The following is a 7,809-nucleotide window of genomic DNA, read 5'->3' on the forward strand; positions in this document are numbered from 1 at the left end:
TTCCTAGTATCACCATTTTCATAACAACTCATCCGCAGTTCGACTGCTCATACTGAGTCTATACCGGATAACTTAAATAACCATTGCAGGAAATTCCATGCCACTGGTACATTAAAAGATGACTGCCCACGCGAGTGTTGTGATTAACTTAAACACTATGAGTATACTGAATATGTTTCCATGACCCCGCTGATACTGGAATGTAGAATTATTAAGGACGCGGGAATATCTCAAGTCTCATCATCATCCCATTCAAATATCAGCTCTTAATCATATACAAGTTTTGACAAACCTTTCAATATCACATGTATACAGCTCAAGCCAAAACTAATATAACACATGACCCCGCAACCTGATCGTTGATAATGGACTCTCCTCACTTGGTGCGAAATCGTAAGACGCATTCCCGACGATCCACAATACTAACCTTCACCGCTCGTACGACACCATTCATAAGACATCTCAAGCCATTTACTTGGCGATTGTCATCCTCATGACAATTAAACTCACTTCCTCCAGTGTCTTGGCTGCTAGTATGTACTCTTCACTAATTAGAAATCCCATATGAACCACATAGTCTCTAATACCACTAACTATCTTTAGATCTACATCTACTTGTGATGATTACGTAACCAATTAAACCTTCTTAAGATTGTACTTATCAACCAAATGTCAAAATCTGATGCACTTCCATACACACAACTGAAAGATCTCTCTGCACCTCCACAACCTCGATTCTGAACGACACGTGGTAATAATGGTTGAGCAACCCTGGCTCTCTTATAACCCTTTTACGGTATCACAAACTATTGAAGTAGTGCATAATTCCATACATGAGTAGATGCAAAAGAATATAGGATATATGTTTCAAGCTGAATAAATGCCGCACGATAAGGAATGAATGAAGTGGAAATTTTTCCTACTAGTTCTGTAGCCTCTCGAAGATAAGTATAGACGTCTCCGTACCGATCCGCAAGACTCTACTAAACTTGTTTGTGAATTGTGAGACCTATGTAACCTAGTGCTCTGATACCAACTTGTCACGACCCGGATTTTTCGCTCTCGGGAGTCGTGATGGCGCCTACTAGTGAAAGCTAGGCAAGCCAACCAACTGAACTATCTACCTTGTTTCCATTTTTAATCTGATAACAGTTAAGAGTCAACAATCAGATAACAACAGAATTGAATAAGCGGAAGGCTGCATTTTAAAGTTTTAATAATACTGGTAATACCAATCCATAACAAATCTACCCAAGACTGGTGTCACAACTTCACAGACTGTCTAGGAGTACTACAAATAAAGGTATGAAAGAAATAAATACAACATTGTCTCTGGAAATACATGAAGGAAATAGGAATAATAGATAGAAGGAGACGCCAAGGCCTACGGACGCCTGTAGGACTACCTCGGATCGCCTGATGAACAAGAAACAACAATCTCGCTGTGGTCCGAAGTCTACAACACTGAGATCTGCACAAAAGAGTGCAGAGTGTAGTATAAGCACAACCGACCCCATGTGCTGGTAAATGTCTAGCCTAACCTCGGCAAAATAGTGACGAGGCTAGGATCAGACTGCCAAATAAACCTATGCAATATAACATACAAAATAATAGGAAGCAGATAACAATGATGGCAGCAATGATCAACCAATGATATAAAAAGCAGGCAACAATAATACCATAAATGTTCCCCAACAATTAATAAATACAAATGCAATCAATTAATCAAGTCCTTCAAATATAAATCTCTAAGGTAATATGTTTTTCAATGGATATATTTTGAATATATTTCCTTTAAATAAATATCTTTCAGATAAGCATCTTTCGAATATAATTCTTTCGAGTAAAGGTCACCTTGTGACGCCTCATTTCATAATCATAAATAATCCTCGTGCCCATATTTAAATTACAATCGCATGGACAACTCACGTGCCATTAAATAAAAACATAATATTTTCCCCGGCACCTTGTGCCCACATATTTTTGCCTAACATTGCGCAACAATATCCTCATGTTACTCAGTTCATAGGTTCCATAAACCCAATACAATTAAGAATGTTCAAAGAGCCTCATTCACTTAATATAAAAATAGAGTACAACTTCCAACCCAATTAGGAAATCAACAAGAAAAGATGCAGTTATTTTTAGAAATCATTTGATAAAGAAAATACCATTTTCAATTAAAGTACAATATCGAATGAAGCATTACCTTTAATACGAGAAATCAATAAATCAAAACATAGAAGAAATTTCTTTTTAAGTAAAGTACAACCCCAAACGGTTTAAGGAAAATTTAATTGAGAAGTCAATTGAGTTAAAAATGTAACAAATTCTGAAATTTGAAGTATTGAACATATAAAAAAAATAAGGCGAGGTATTGTAAACACTATGAATTCCAACACAAAGGATCACAACTGTAAAGTGATCTAAACAGTTAATACACTTGAATTGTTAATAACAAGTAAGCACAGCAAACAAAAAGTGCACGGCATCACCCTTCGTGCTTTAACACTCTCTCACCAAAACAATATACGGCATCACCCTTCGTGCTTTACACTCTTCCTCACCCAAGCAACAATCACAAAAAAATAAGGGTAAGGGAATCTATAACATCGAAATAAAATCAAGTAACAATATAACATCAGTAAATAAACGTAAAGGACAACATAACTCAATTAGAATTAAGAAAAATCAAGGACAAGTGCACGGCATCACCCTTCGTGCTTTTACTCTCGTCCTCACCATAAGAATCAATATAAACTGCACGGCATCACCCTTCGTGCTTTTACTCTCATCCTCACCATAAAATCAATATAATCGGCACGGAATTGTACATCGTGCGGCACAGCATCACCCTTCGTGCTTTACACTCTTCCTCACAAAATCATACACGGCACCTCCCTTCGTGCTTTAACACTCTTCCTCACCAAATCATACACGACATCACCCTTCGTGCTTAACACTTTTCCTCACCCAAACAACAATCACAAGGAATAAGGGCAAGGAAATAAATAAAATCACAATAAAATTTCGGCAAGGGAACAATAGTACAACAATCAAATCCCGGCAAAGGAAATAACATCAAAACAATAATATCCCGGCAAGGGAGACAATATCATGATTCTCTCTCTCTCCTTTCTTCTTTCACGTTTACTTAACAACTCAATTCACAACTTGAGCCAATGCTCTACAATGTTCAACAATTCAATTCTCAACTTGAGCCAATGCTCTACAATGTTCAACAATTGAATTCTCCTCTTAAGTCAATGCTCTACCATGTTTAATTAACAATAATACTTCCACAAGTCATATTCCTCAACAGAAATTATCATATAGAGCATATACAATACGAAACAGAGTCACATTAATCAAAGTATAAGATACACGGGCATGCTTGACACCAACGTATAGATACTCATCACCATGCCTATACGTCGTACTCAACAAATAACACATAACAAATAGGACACAACTCCTAATCTCTCAAGCTAAGGTTAGACCAAACACTTACCTCGCTTTGCAACCAATTCAAAATTCCAACAAGCCTTTGCCTCGCAAATTCGTTTCCGAAATTCTCAAATCTAGTCATAAACAATTCGATTCAGTCAATAAAAATTATAGGAATTAATTCCATATGAAATTCTACATTTTTCCTTTAAAATCCGAAATTGCACTAAAAATTCATCTGTGGGGATCACGTCTCAGAACCCGACAAAAATTACGGAATATGAAACCTCATCCAACCACGAGTTCAACCATACCAATTTTACCAAAATTCGACATCAACTCGCCCTTCAAATCTTCAAATTAAACTAAGAGGTTTTCAAAATTTTCCCAACTAAAATCACCAATTAAATGCTCAGGTAATCTAACCAAAATTTAGTTAAGAACACTTACCCCGTTATTTTCTCTGAAAATCTCCCGAAAATCGCCTCTCCCCGAGCTCCAATTTGGTAAAAATGGAAAATAGGACGAAGTCCCATTTTCAGAACTTAACATTCTGTCCAGAATTTTCCGTGGTTACTGTTCACTCGTTTACTGTTCACGGTCCTGTTCATGGGTACTGTACACGGATATTGTTCATGTGTACTGTACACGGGTACTATACACATATACTGTTCACGCAGGTGCAGTCACTGTTCACACGTGCGAAAAATGCAGAAACTACCCAGAAAATTTCAGCAGCCTTTTATATCCGTTAACCTTCTGAAATCCACCCGAGGCCTTCGGGACCTCGACAAAATACAACAACAAGTCCTAAAACATGATACAGACTTAGTCGAAACCTCAAATCGCATCAAATAAAGCTAAAACCGTGAATCACATCCCAATTTAAGCCTAATGAAACTAAGAACGTCCAACTTCTCTATTCGATGCAAAAACCTATCAAATCAAGTCCGATTGACTTCAAATTTTGCACACAAGTCATAAATGACATAACAAAGCTATGAAAATTTTCAGAACTGGATTCCGACCCCGATATCAAAAAGTCAAATCTCCGATCAAACTTAAGAAATCTTTAACCTTAGATTTCTAGATTCCGTTAAATGACGATAATTTGATCTAGAGACCTCCAAATTCGATTTCGGGCATATGACCAAGTCCCAAATTACGATACAAAACTACCGGAATGGTCAAAACTTTTATCCGGGTTCGTTTGCTCAAAATGTTGACCGAAATCAACTCAGTTGAGTTTTAAAGCTCTAATTCACAATTTAATCCATTTTTCACATAAGAACCTTTCGAAAAATTATATGAATTGTGCACTCAAGTCGAGGATTTATTAATAGCACTTTTCAAGGTTTTAAAATACGGAGATAATTATTTAAATTAAAGATGACATTTGGATCATCACAGTAACTTAATTCAATTCAAGTCTTTTAATTTGCATATGAATGTTTATATGCAAGCAGAAAATTTTATATTTGTTCAATATTTGATGATGTTTGTTTCTTATATAATATGGATATTCATAATTAATTTTTTTTCATTAAACAAATCATTCTGATAAAGTACAATAGTTTCTATGTTACAAATACCAAATACTATTTCTTCTAATTTTGAATTATACTTTAAAATCGTCTAAATATTTAGATCTTTGTAAAAGAATTTAATGCATTTTATATGCGCTAACATTTGTCTAAGAAATGGTATGATTAAAGATGACATTTCTTATTAATCGTTAATAATTTTTTTCAGAATGAAAGTACTACTATCATTTATCATCTAATAGCGATAAATAATAATATTCTGTAAATATTATAGAGACTATGTCTCTCCTATACCTCAATGAACCCTCAAAAGATCTGACTACTCCAATTGTCATGACAAAATAATACGTACTTCTATCCGTAAAACCTGAAAGTTCCAATTTCCAAACCTTCCCCCTAGTATGTACCCAAGTTTTCCTTTTTCTTCTTTATCCCAGACCACATGGTTATTTCCCCCCTACTAAAATCAAGAAAGTTTCAATTTCCAAACTTTTCCCTAGTACAAATACCCAAGTTTTCCTTTCTCTTCCTCCCTGACCACATGGTTTGTTTTGTTTAAAAAGATATAGCTTTTTGAAAAGACACTTCAAATTAAATAAATTTCTTCTTCTTCATAATTATTATTAATACTTACATATTTTTAATAAGTAGGTTAGTAATTTTTTTTAAAAGAATATTGAAGTAATTTAACTTTTTCGTTTAAGACATCCCACTTTTATAAACAACTAAATAGAATTATATATATATATATATATATATATATATATATATATATATATGTGTGTGTGTGTGTGTGTGTGTGTCAATTGCATCTCATCAACAAACAAGAATTACAATGCAAAACCTGTTGATTATTTATCCTCATATCACGAATATTTACCGTTTTCCTATAATTTCGTCTATTATATTATAGGATATACATCTTCTAAGAAAGAGTCACCTATTTTTCCATGGCGTCATATTTGACCTATGAAGTCTTATCCGGTGTATATATATCTATTCAACAATAATGGAACAATATAAAGTTTAATTCAGATCTCAACTTACCCATTTTGTACCTTTAAAAGACAAACTATTCCTTCAAACATATTAATGTATTTTTAAAAAATATATAACTTTGTGTAATATCTAAAACTTTGAATTCAACCAAAAATTTACCCAAAATTCTAAATAGATGATTTAGTTTCTTATGATGATGATGATGGTAAGTATTTTTTTCCTTCTTATATAAAAAGTCATGATATAAAACGTCATGAAATTACAGACTTCATTCTCCCTCTTGTATATAATTAGATATAGCATATAATAGTAAAGACACATACCTTGTGGAAAGATCATAACATGCTCTTAGGTTGGAATTTGACTTGAATTTGCAGCACCAAAAGAAAGGAAAAATACTTCTTCTTCTTCTTCTAGCAAATCACAACAAACTTTGTCCAAGAGTGTTAGCGAAACACATATAAAGTGAGTTTTTCTAATTTACATAAAAGAAATTCTTGATGTAATTACTATCTCTCTATTTGTTGAAAATGAAAAGGATGTTGATCAAATCAACGTAAGCAATAATATTACTTCCTTAAAGTTGGAGAATGAGACAAAATGGATAGAGAAACCATTTAATTTATATATATCCACAAGCTAAATTTGTAGATATCGTAAAAGACGAAACAGTTTAAGTATTTATAGTTAATTTAATTTTATATTTTCAATGCTGTTTTTCGGAGAAGAAACGCATTCAGGCATTCTTATGCGTTTTGAGTTAGATCAGTATGTTGCGGAAGCCAAATGTATATAGTGTGAATAAGTCACAACTACTATACCAAAAATTATGACAGCCACCAAATAATAAATAAGACAATAAAGCAACAATAAAGGGAACACCAGAATTTACGAGGTTCGGCTAATTTTGCCTACTCCTCGGACACAACCAATATTTTATTTCACTCCAAAAATACAAGTGAAATAATACTAAAGAGAGAAGATACAAATGCCTTAAACAGATGAGAAGGCAAATGAGAGGTGTGTTTCAATCCTAAACATTAGGCCTTCTTTTATAGGGGAAAAATCCTCCCAACTATTGCTAACCCACCGATGTGGGAAGCTGAAATATTTGACATTTCAACAAATCTCCACCTTGGCAAAAATTCCACGTCTTCAATTTTCTCTCTATAACAAATTTTGGTTGTGTCTTCATCTTCAATCTTCAGTGTTCAACAATGTTGATCAAATCCAAACAATGTTGAAACTTGACCGCAGTCACCACCTTTGTCAGCATATCAGCAGGATTCTCCGTAGTATGAATTTTCTTCACCGTGACTCCACCTTCTTCTATGATTTCTCGTACGAAATGATACCGAACATCAATGTGCTTCGTCCTTGCATGATAAACTTGGTTCTTCGCTAATTGAATAGCACTTTGACTATCACAAAAAATTGTGATACCTTTTTGTTCAACACCAAGCTCCTTTAGCAATCCTTGAAGCCAAATTGCCTCTTTCACAGCCTCTGTAATAGCCATGTACTCTGCCTCTGTTGTAGACAAAGCAACTGTTGACTGCAAAGTAGACTTCCAACTAACTGGTGCCTTTGCAAAAGTAAACACATAACCAGTAGTTGATCTTCGTTTGTCCATATCACCCGCAAAATCTGAGTCACAATATCCAACTACAAACTGATTGTCTTCCTGCTCAAAAACTAACCCGACATCTACAGTATTATGAATATACCGTAGAATCCACTTCACAGCTTGCCAATGCTCCTTCCCTGGATTGTGCATATATCTGCTAATAACTCCAACAGCTTGTGAAATGTCAGGCCT

General features: G+C 34.4%; 1 long non-coding RNA gene across 1 annotated transcript; it reads right to left on the bottom strand.

Moving 5' to 3' along the window:
- Nucleotides 1-1,199: 1,199 nt before the first annotated feature.
- On the bottom strand, nucleotides 1,200-6,513 carry LOC138886348 (uncharacterized). Its single transcript, XR_011405030.1, has 4 exons — nucleotides 6,314-6,513; nucleotides 3,898-4,257; nucleotides 3,512-3,581; nucleotides 1,200-1,471 (listed from the first exon to the last, which is right to left on the bottom strand). It is a non-coding gene; the product is annotated as an uncharacterized lncRNA (long non-coding RNA).
- Between the last annotated feature and the right edge of the window lie 1,296 nt (nucleotides 6,514-7,809).

Source organism: Nicotiana sylvestris, chromosome 2 (genome assembly GCF_000393655.2).
Source record: "Nicotiana sylvestris chromosome 2, ASM39365v2, whole genome shotgun sequence".
Taxonomy (NCBI): domain Eukaryota; kingdom Viridiplantae; phylum Streptophyta; class Magnoliopsida; order Solanales; family Solanaceae; genus Nicotiana; species Nicotiana sylvestris.